This window comes from Schistocerca americana, chromosome 1 (genome assembly GCF_021461395.2).
Source record: "Schistocerca americana isolate TAMUIC-IGC-003095 chromosome 1, iqSchAmer2.1, whole genome shotgun sequence".
In the NCBI taxonomy this organism is placed as follows: Eukaryota; Metazoa; Arthropoda; class Insecta; order Orthoptera; family Acrididae; genus Schistocerca; species Schistocerca americana.
This window is the reverse complement of record NC_060119.1, coordinates 508,910,899-508,920,209: the sequence shown is the minus strand read 5'-3', so window position 1 is coordinate 508,920,209 and position 9,311 is coordinate 508,910,899. Positions and strand designations below refer to the sequence as shown.

Sequence of the window (9,311 nt, the reverse complement as noted above, 5' to 3'; positions counted from 1 at the left end):
CGCCACACGGCAGGTCTAGAGACACTTCCCAGCACTCGCCCCAGTTGTACAGCCGACTTTGCTGGCGATGGTTCACTGACAAATTACGCTCTCATTTGCCGAGACAATAGTTAGCATAGCCTTCAGCTACGTCATTTGCTACGACCTAGCAAGGCGCCATTATCATTTGCTATTTATCTTTTGATGCATGTACCGTACGACCGATGTTCACCAATTATGGATTAAAGTTAAGTATTCCAGCAGCTATGTACCTTTTTTACTAGACTCAACTCCTTTAACTGTTCCAGACCTCACGCCAGCCTGCGTGAGCTTAAACGCGTGCCTTTCGGCTACCTCGTAGTGGCTTGGCTGTCTCGCCAAGTCACAACAGAAACATGCTGATTCTCCACCACCAAAGAAAGCAAAGACAATTCTTTCGGCCCGAATGGTCATGGAATCAGTGTTCGGGGATAGGAAGGGGATTCTGTTTGTAGATTATCTGCCCACTGGGCAAACAATTACTTGAGAATACTACGCTAACCTCCTGGACAAATTGCAACAAAAGGTACGCGAAAAAGGTCAGATTTAGAAAGGAAGAAAGTCACCTTCCATCAAGATAACACATGCCCGCACAAAAGTGCCATCGTCATGGCAAAATTACACGAACTAAAGTATGATGTTGCCACCCACCTTATTCACCTGATACGGCTCCGTCAGACTTCCATCTCTTTCCAAAACAGGAAATTTATCTTGGTGGACGAAGATTCACTTTAAACAAAGAATTGATAGCCGGAGTTGACAACTATTTTGCAGATCTGAAGGGAACTCATTTTCGACATGGGATCAAGGCACTGGACCATCACTGGAGCAAGTGCATTCATCTACAAGGAGATGACATTGAAAAATAAAAAAGTTTCAGTGATGTAAGTACTTTTTTCTATTCTGTTCTGAGAATTTTTGAAACCACCCTCGTACCAGCATTTAATATATGCAATGGCTTATCTCGCACTAATGTTAACCTGTTAGCTTGCAATGTTAAATCACTTGAGCATGTTATCTAGAAAATGTAATCCTACAATTTCATTTCCTACAATAATTATTTTTTGGTTTTGCATCCCCCCCCCCTCCCCCATCAGTGTATATACAAAAGAGACATTTTCCTTGCTACAATGTCTCAAACTTTATTATTTCAGGACCAGTAGTTATCTACATTCATCAAAGATTTGATATCACTACAAGAAATGAAAGGAGAAAGAATGATACATTCACTGCTATCAGAGCTATTGTCAACCACTGCTTGTTAATTACAATCCTCTTTCACATCTTACAGGAGATGAACATTTTGCTTCTTTTTGGGGGCATTGTCCATTTGCTGTTTATATGGAGTCAAAACCCTTTTAAGTACAGGGTGAAAGGATGGGCTTGTTTGATGCCAAATAAAATTATGCACTAAGCTTACAAGTGTATGACAGAAAGGAAGGAAATGCTCCAGAAAAAAAAGACAAATAGTAGTGCTGGATCTAATTGGCTCTCTTACAGGAGGATAAGGCACCACCACTGATAATTTTTTTACATCTCTTCCACTTGCACTTGGACTTTACAAGAGAAATTTGACTCTTTGTGGAACAAAGAGGAAGAATAAGCAAGAAACACCTAATTTTCTGTTGTCGAATACAGTTATGTTGTCTGTCTCCGCTTTTCATAATGAGGTTACCTTTGAATCTTTGTGAGATTATGCTTAGCACCGACAAATGTAAGTGGTGATACTTAAAGCTACAAACCAGATATCATTTTGCATTATAACATCACCAAAGTTGGTGTTGATAATATGGACAACATGGTCAATGAATGTTCTGTGAAAAGAATAAGAAGAAGATGGTGTTATGTCTAACATATCAACTTTGTTGACATAGGGTGTTTGAATGCTTCTGTCTTACAGAAGACACTAAAACCATCATCTTCCATCAAGTACTACACATGGAATGATAAACTTTCTGCTAAATCTCTGCAAGGAGTTAATTGTACCCCAAGTCAAACGACGACTTTAATGACCCAGAGGACTTACAAAGATAATGGTAATTGCAAAATGAAAAATCTTGTTCCAGAACAAGGGTTATGTGAAGAGAAAATGATGAATCTCCTGCTCAAGTCCAGCTTTGAAAAAGAAGCTGGTATCAGTGGTGTCCAAGAAATTTTGTCGAAATGTAGCATATCCTGTGAGATGTGCAAAAATGTATATGCACAAAACATTTGAAGAAAATTTTGTGTTCCATGCAGTGACAACATGAAGTAGACACATACTTGGAAATCTGAAGATTTGTTTTGTTTCATTAGGGATTGTTTAACTAGAATAACATTTTCTGAAGATTAATTCAATTTGTGTGTGTGTGTGTGTGTGTGTGTGTGTGTGTGTGTGTGTGTGTGTGTGTGTGTGTGTAGAGAGAGAGAGAGAGAGAGAGAGAGAGAGAGAGAGAGAGAGAATGAAAACAGGCATTATTTTAAAACTTCGTAACCACATCATTGTAGCCTTAATTAATTGTTTAAATGTGTTACATTAACAAATAAAGTATATTCATCAGTTACTAAACATATTTTGTTCCATTTAACATTCATTTCTGTTCAAAGATCATTATAGTGTGAAGTCCCATTTCACCCCTCTAGTTAGTTGCTGTTGATGCTGGAAAGTGTTAGTCTGGAGGTTAAAGTAATACCCCCCCCCTTCCCCCCCCTCTCTCTCTCTCTTTCTCTCTCTCATATACACACACAAAAATTGAATTAATCTTCAGAAAAGGAGCAAAATGAAAGGGGACAAATACATAAAATTAGGAAGAGTGAATGCCAGATTTAAATTTCTTGGGAGGGCTCAGGAAAAGATCAGTTATTTGTAAAGAAAACCATGTAGAAAACGCCTTTGAATCAATTCTATTCTATTGCTCCAGTGTTTGGTATCATTTCAAGTAGGCATGACAGCACACGTTGAACAAATTCCGAGATGTGCTGCTAAGACCTTAACAGGTCAGTGTATTCCCTATGAAAGTGTGTCAGAGAAGCTCAATTAACTTTAGTGGGAAGATCTGGAAGAAAGACTGTAGTTTTCATGGAACTTACCAAGTTAATTTACAGAACCGATATTTGAGGAAGACTGTATGACAATATTGTTGACACCATAGTCACAGAGAGGTCATGAAAATAAGATAAAAAGAGATTATGGCAAGTGCAGAAAAATACAGCCCTTCCCCCCATCCCCTCACTCAATGCAGGGAAAGAAAAGGACAGAACATTGCCGATACTGGCACAAAGTATCCTTTGCTATGCATTAAACAGAGCCTTGCAGCATGTATTATGTAGATGTAGAAGCTTGCAATTTTAGTTAAATTAAATTTGCAGTATATTCAAAACACAAGACCCAGGTCTGAATCCCAGTTCGGCATAAATTTTCAACTTGCTCCATTGATATAAATGAATGCCCACTGGCAGCTAATGTCTTTGTTTCCTTTGTTGTCGCAGCTCTAGTAGCATGTTTACTATAAATTGATGACCCCATTCAGTAGTGCCGCCCCGGCAGTTGATGTTCTGTTTTCATCTAAGATTTCACCTCACCATCTAGTCCATCCTGGATTAGCCAGATCTAGGGCATTAGCTAAGGGGCACGTGCTCCAGGGTCTTGTTCATGTTGGGGTTACCTACGGGTGCAGAGGCAAAGGTCAGTGGCTACGATCCCCTACAGGTGCATTTTAACTCCAGTTTCTCCTTTGTTTTGTTGGACATGGATCCATATTCCATAACCGATTGTAATTTGTTGGTCTGCAACTTATGAGTGTATCCAAACAACGGAATCAGGACTTAGTTTTAAAATTATGATGACAAACGGTTGAGAACCAGCAACCAATCAGATGGCAAATGCCAATGCTGACACCATAGATCCTGGGTTGGCCAAACCACCATATTATCCAATGGCAGACGATGCTTTTCAAACCAAATAAAAAAAAGATGCAATGTAAATAAAAAGCAAGAAATACCAAATAATTCTGATCTGCCTACACAAGTTGAATCGAAGAAGACTACCAACTGGAAGACACAAGAAACCGAAGTGAAAACAAAATGGACTTTGACAAAACCCAATTAAAAAGAAGGTATTTACTTGTAACTGAAGAGTTCATAGACAAAGAGAACATCTTAATAACTCCAACTGGAAGGGAGGTTGCCTTGTATATAAGTTACTTGGAAAATGAAGAAAACCAGAGAACTTTGACTCTGCATTTAAGAGATTTGGAGTGTCAAACTATATCCATAGCTTTAACTTTCAGAGACAGACAGATCTGCAAAAGTAATAAGTTACTATCCAGACATTTTAACCATTAAAAAATTCCTATAAAACTGACAAGTGGAAGCTAAAGTTACACCATCAAGATTACAACAAGCCCGCAATCAAGATGAAAAAACTAAGAAATACCTGCCTATTTATATGTACTCATTAAAAATGTTGATCTGGACAATAATCCCAAAGAAATAGTGGAGGTTCTAAGAAGTAACTCTAATTTGAGCATACTGAATGCAGTAAGGGTAAAATCTAGATTAACTAACAAACAACAAAGAATGTGTCGGGTATTTACACATGAGAAATCTACAGCAAATTATTCACTCAAGAACCACCTTAAATTTTTGAGATAAATTCATAAAGTTGAACCAACCCACTTCCCCTTTCCACAACACAGATCCTGCACTGATGTACTAGGTGTTATGAATTTATCACCGAATGGAAAACTGTAAAAATAATGTCCGATGTAGTAAATGCTCTGGAGCCAATTTTTCTTGTAGGTGCAATTCAGAAATAAAGCAATTTGTATATGCCAATTGCCAGGGAAATCACCACTCAACAAATGTAAAATGTCCAAAATACCCCAAGCCTGCAAGCATTGAAACTGCAGCTGCTATTAAATGTGTTGATTCCCCAGCGGTTCCAGAGCCCAAAACAAAACCAGAAGACATATTTCAACATACTGATGTTTTATTATGTGCAATTACTACAGCTCTTGTCAACTTCTTTCCGGATAGTAAGGAAAAGGTTCTTACGGCCACGAATCAAGTTGCGAACATCCTCTTTAATAGAAAAATCCATGGCATCCAGTCTGGCATTATTATATAAACAAAGCAAGACCAGAAAAATTTCAAACTCAAGGATTCCAAAGACCAACATATAGTTCTAGAGAATGGTCTGCTCTCTCCTAAGGAAAACTAACGTAACTATAGGCTTTGTTAATGCAAATGGCCATCAAAGCAAACAACTCATAATGGAGTATGTTGCTGATAAATAAAAAGCAAAAATTTCTGGTGTCACAGAAAATACCGCAGAAGACCTCCCTATTGCACTAAAAGATTTTATATGTCACTGCAAAAATTCGCAAAATCATGTTGGATGCATAGCAATTTTTCAAGACGAAACAATACCAGCTATCAGAATTATGTCTTCTGAAGAATACAGTGATACTCCATCTATTAATTTAAAGATTAGTACAAAACAATTAACAATTTATACACTTGGTACTAATATATAATCCCCCAAGAGATCAAATAAATGCAGAATACATAAAGTATTTAGTAACATTGGACCCAGTAATAATTATGGGAGATTTTGATACCAGATCTACAGTCTTTGGTGATACAATCTCAGATAGGAATGGCAACTTGCTCGAAGAGTTAGTATGAGAAAACTACCTCTTCAGATTTCACAACAATAAACTTACTTTTATTGGACCAATGGGTAGTACCATACATGACCATGTTATATGGTCAAATGAAATTAGAAAGCAATGTAGTGAAATGTAGATAGGAGATGGTATAGGTAATGATCATCTCCAAATCTTTTTTAATACTTCCCTGGTCAAAGTCAACACCTAACATTAAGAATTAAAGCAAGTTCCAAAAACTACTTATGACTTCAATAGGCTGGACTCATTAAGATTTAAACAAACATTAGTAATGTCTCTTCAGGAGGTTGAACAGTCGATAAGCAAAGAAGATATAAATGAATAAAATGACAGAATTGTGAATGATATAAATAGTGCTATGCATCACTGTTCTCCACAGATGAACATTATTCCTGGAAGACAATGAATTCCCAGATATATTTTGAATAATATAAAAAAAAAAATCAAATGGAAAATGTATAATCTTTATAAACAAACAGCCAACCCAGTTTATAGGACTGAGTGGAATAGAGTGAACACATTGATCAGAAACCAGCTCAGGCAATTTCGGTCGCATAAGTGGATTGAGATCACATGTAAACTGGACCACAAGAATTCATCTCTCTTTTGGGAAAAAAAAAAAAAAAAAAAAAAAAAAAAAACTGACAATACAATGAAAGAGAGTCCCGCCATTATTGCATGAGGGAAACATTGTAGCAAAAAAGCTGAAATTTTTAAAAATGTGTTAGAGAAAATCCATCAACATCCAGAAGATGAAAGTTTCGAATCAAATTTCGAGAAACAAGTCAAAGAAGAGATGCAGGCCCCTAATGCATGAGGACACTAAACTAGATGAAGATCAAACAATTATTAGCCGACATAACTGAGCAAGAAATTACGACTGCCATTAACAATGGAACAAATAATGCAGCAGGTACCGATGGAATAACCAGAAATATACTAAGAAAACACCAACAGTTCAAGTAATACAATCCTTACATATCTATTCAACGAAGTTATAAGACAACAGAAAATCCCTTTACTATGGAAGACAGCTGAAGTCTTATTGATTTTGAAGCCAGGAAAGCCATCAAACAACCCCAAGTCATAGCCAATAACTTTATTGTCAGTTATTGGCAAAACATTCTATGCAGTTCTAAGATCCAGAATGCAAAAGTTCATTGACAAAAAAACAACTAATACCATCAATACAAGAAAGTTTATGTCAAGGGCACTCAACAATGGATCCAATATTTAGAAAAACTAGTAACATTATGCAGGCCCTAAATTTTGGGGATTGTGCTTTAGCACTAATGCTGGATATAGAGTGAGCCTATGATAAAGTGTGTCACTCTGGGCTACACTACAAATTAACAAAGATGAGATTTCCACATAAATTAATAAAATTGATATCAAATTGTCTGGATGATCAGCCAACTGTTGTACATAAAAATATAGTAAATCAACACCTTTTTATGAAAGTGGGAGTACCACATGATGCTATACTTTCATCAATATTGTATTCTTTGTACACTGTGGATATCCCACTCCCTGGAAAGTGGAATGAGGAAATTGCTTTATATGCAGATGATACTGCCTATTGGTGTCATTCACCCAAAGCCAAAGGCCTACATTGATTTAATTCTAACTGTGTTAGCATCCTGGAACCCTGGTTATCCAGAAAGGGAATTAGAACAAATGCAGAGAAAAGTCCACCACAAAAATTTAAATCCATATAAATTACAAAAAACAGAAGATCTATATATTGAATTAACAAGGGAAAAGGTGAGTATCTTGGATTAACATTGGATTCTACTTTGACCTATAGACAAGCTATAAACGAACTTATATTGAAGGCAAGGAAAGGACTAGGACTACTCAAATTAATAAAAGGGAAATTCAGTGGAGCTATGTCATGCATTAACTTATGCATATTGTAGTTTCATACGACCGACACCTGATTATGCGGCACTAATATGGCATATGTCAAGAACACATACGCCAAAACTTTGTAGTACTGAAAAACGAATACTAGGGATAGCTGTAAGAACAAGCCTTAGCACCAGTAGGAGTGATCTATACAATTTAGCCAATATTCAGCCAATAGAATACAGATTAATACAATTAACAGCTAAGTGTGGATTGTCAAGACTTGCTCCAGAAACTAAAACAACAGAACTTTTCAGACAACCACAAATACATCTAGATTTTCCAAGATATAAATACTGTATCCTCCAAGTGTTATCGCGAGAGTGATAGAAATACTAATCCAGGATTGCAGCACAATTTAGAGGAAATTCAACAAGAATAAAATATATTGCAGCATCTGCCAGATAACAATTAACAAGAAGAGTAATAAATATATAAAGAATACAATTTAAGTCTACTAAGGATTTTCGGGGAGGTTTTGTACCTCAGTAAGAGAGAAAATTTAAAGTTTTAACTAATTCACCTTCCAGCCATGGTGGAATATTATGAATAATAAGTAAAATATCCCAAGTTGCAAATTAAACAGGCACGTGGTCTTAGGGACCTTGCCGTGGTTCGCACGGCTTTCACGTTGTGAATTTGAGTACTCCCTCAGGCGTGTGTGTGTGTGTGTGTGTGTGTGTGTGTGTGTGTGTGTGTGTGTTTGTTTTGTCCTTAGCGTTAAGTTAGATTAAAGAGTGTGTAAGCTTAGGGACTGATGACCTCAGGAGTTTGGTCCCATAGGAACTCACCGCCACCGCCACCGCCACCACCACCACCACCAAATTGAACAAATACAGTGTCACCCCACAACAAACATACCTTTGGTTCAAATGAACCCATTTGTTTGATAATGAGCCCACCATTCCCATAAGCAATGGAATAAAGACACACACACACACACACACACACACACACACACACACACGCACGCACGCACGCACAGAGAGAGAGAGAGAGAGAGAGAGAGAGAGAGAGAGAGAGTGTGTGTGTGTGTGTGTGTGTGTGTGTGTGTCGTGATTCATAGTGGCTGCAGGATAAAAAAGGCGTCTGTTCTTTTGGACATGTCCGAAACAACAGAAACCACATACTTAAAATAATGATTCTGTGAAAGCGTACTTCTCCTTTTTTGCCAAATCTGATTACTGCATGCTTTATTGCCGACATTTTCTCATCATGGTTTAAAAAAATATATTATTATGTGGCCGACACCTGTTGAACAAAAGACAGCTGGAACCAAAAATAACTGATCAATCAGTGTTGCACTAGATCCTCCTTTTGACGGAAAGTCACTGAGTGAAACAGAAGTGATTTCTGGTGTTCCTCAAGGTAGTGTTACATGCCCTTATGCTGTTCCCTCTCTATATCAACAATTTAGGAGACATTCTGAGTAGCCATCTTAGGCTGTTTGCAGATAATGCTGTCATTTATTGTCAAGTTATCAAAAGATCAAAATAAATTCCAAAACGATCTAGAAAAGATCAGTATGGAGCAAAAATTGGCAATTGAGCCTAAATAATGAAAAGTGTGAGGTCATCTATAAGAGTGCTAAAAGGAATCTGAGTCATTCCATGTCAAGTGACCCAATTTAGAAGATGCTCCTAGCTCACCCATCTTCAATTTTTATGAATTTTGTACAGTGTGTATCTGAACTTATACAAAGTTTCATGCTCACCT

The 9,311-nt window shown here is 37.2% G+C and overlaps 1 protein-coding gene across 1 annotated transcript in view; it reads left to right on the top strand.

The window, feature by feature from the left end:
* Nucleotides 1–568: 568 nt before the first annotated feature.
* The window catches only part of LOC124604780, a 110,824-nt gene continuing 102,081 nt past the window's right edge, over nt 569–9,311 (top strand). Inside the window, exon 1 of the mRNA XM_047136511.1 lies at nt 569–902. The gene's annotated coding sequence lies outside the window, so the exon portion shown is untranslated. The remainder of the gene's footprint in view (nt 903–9,311) is intronic.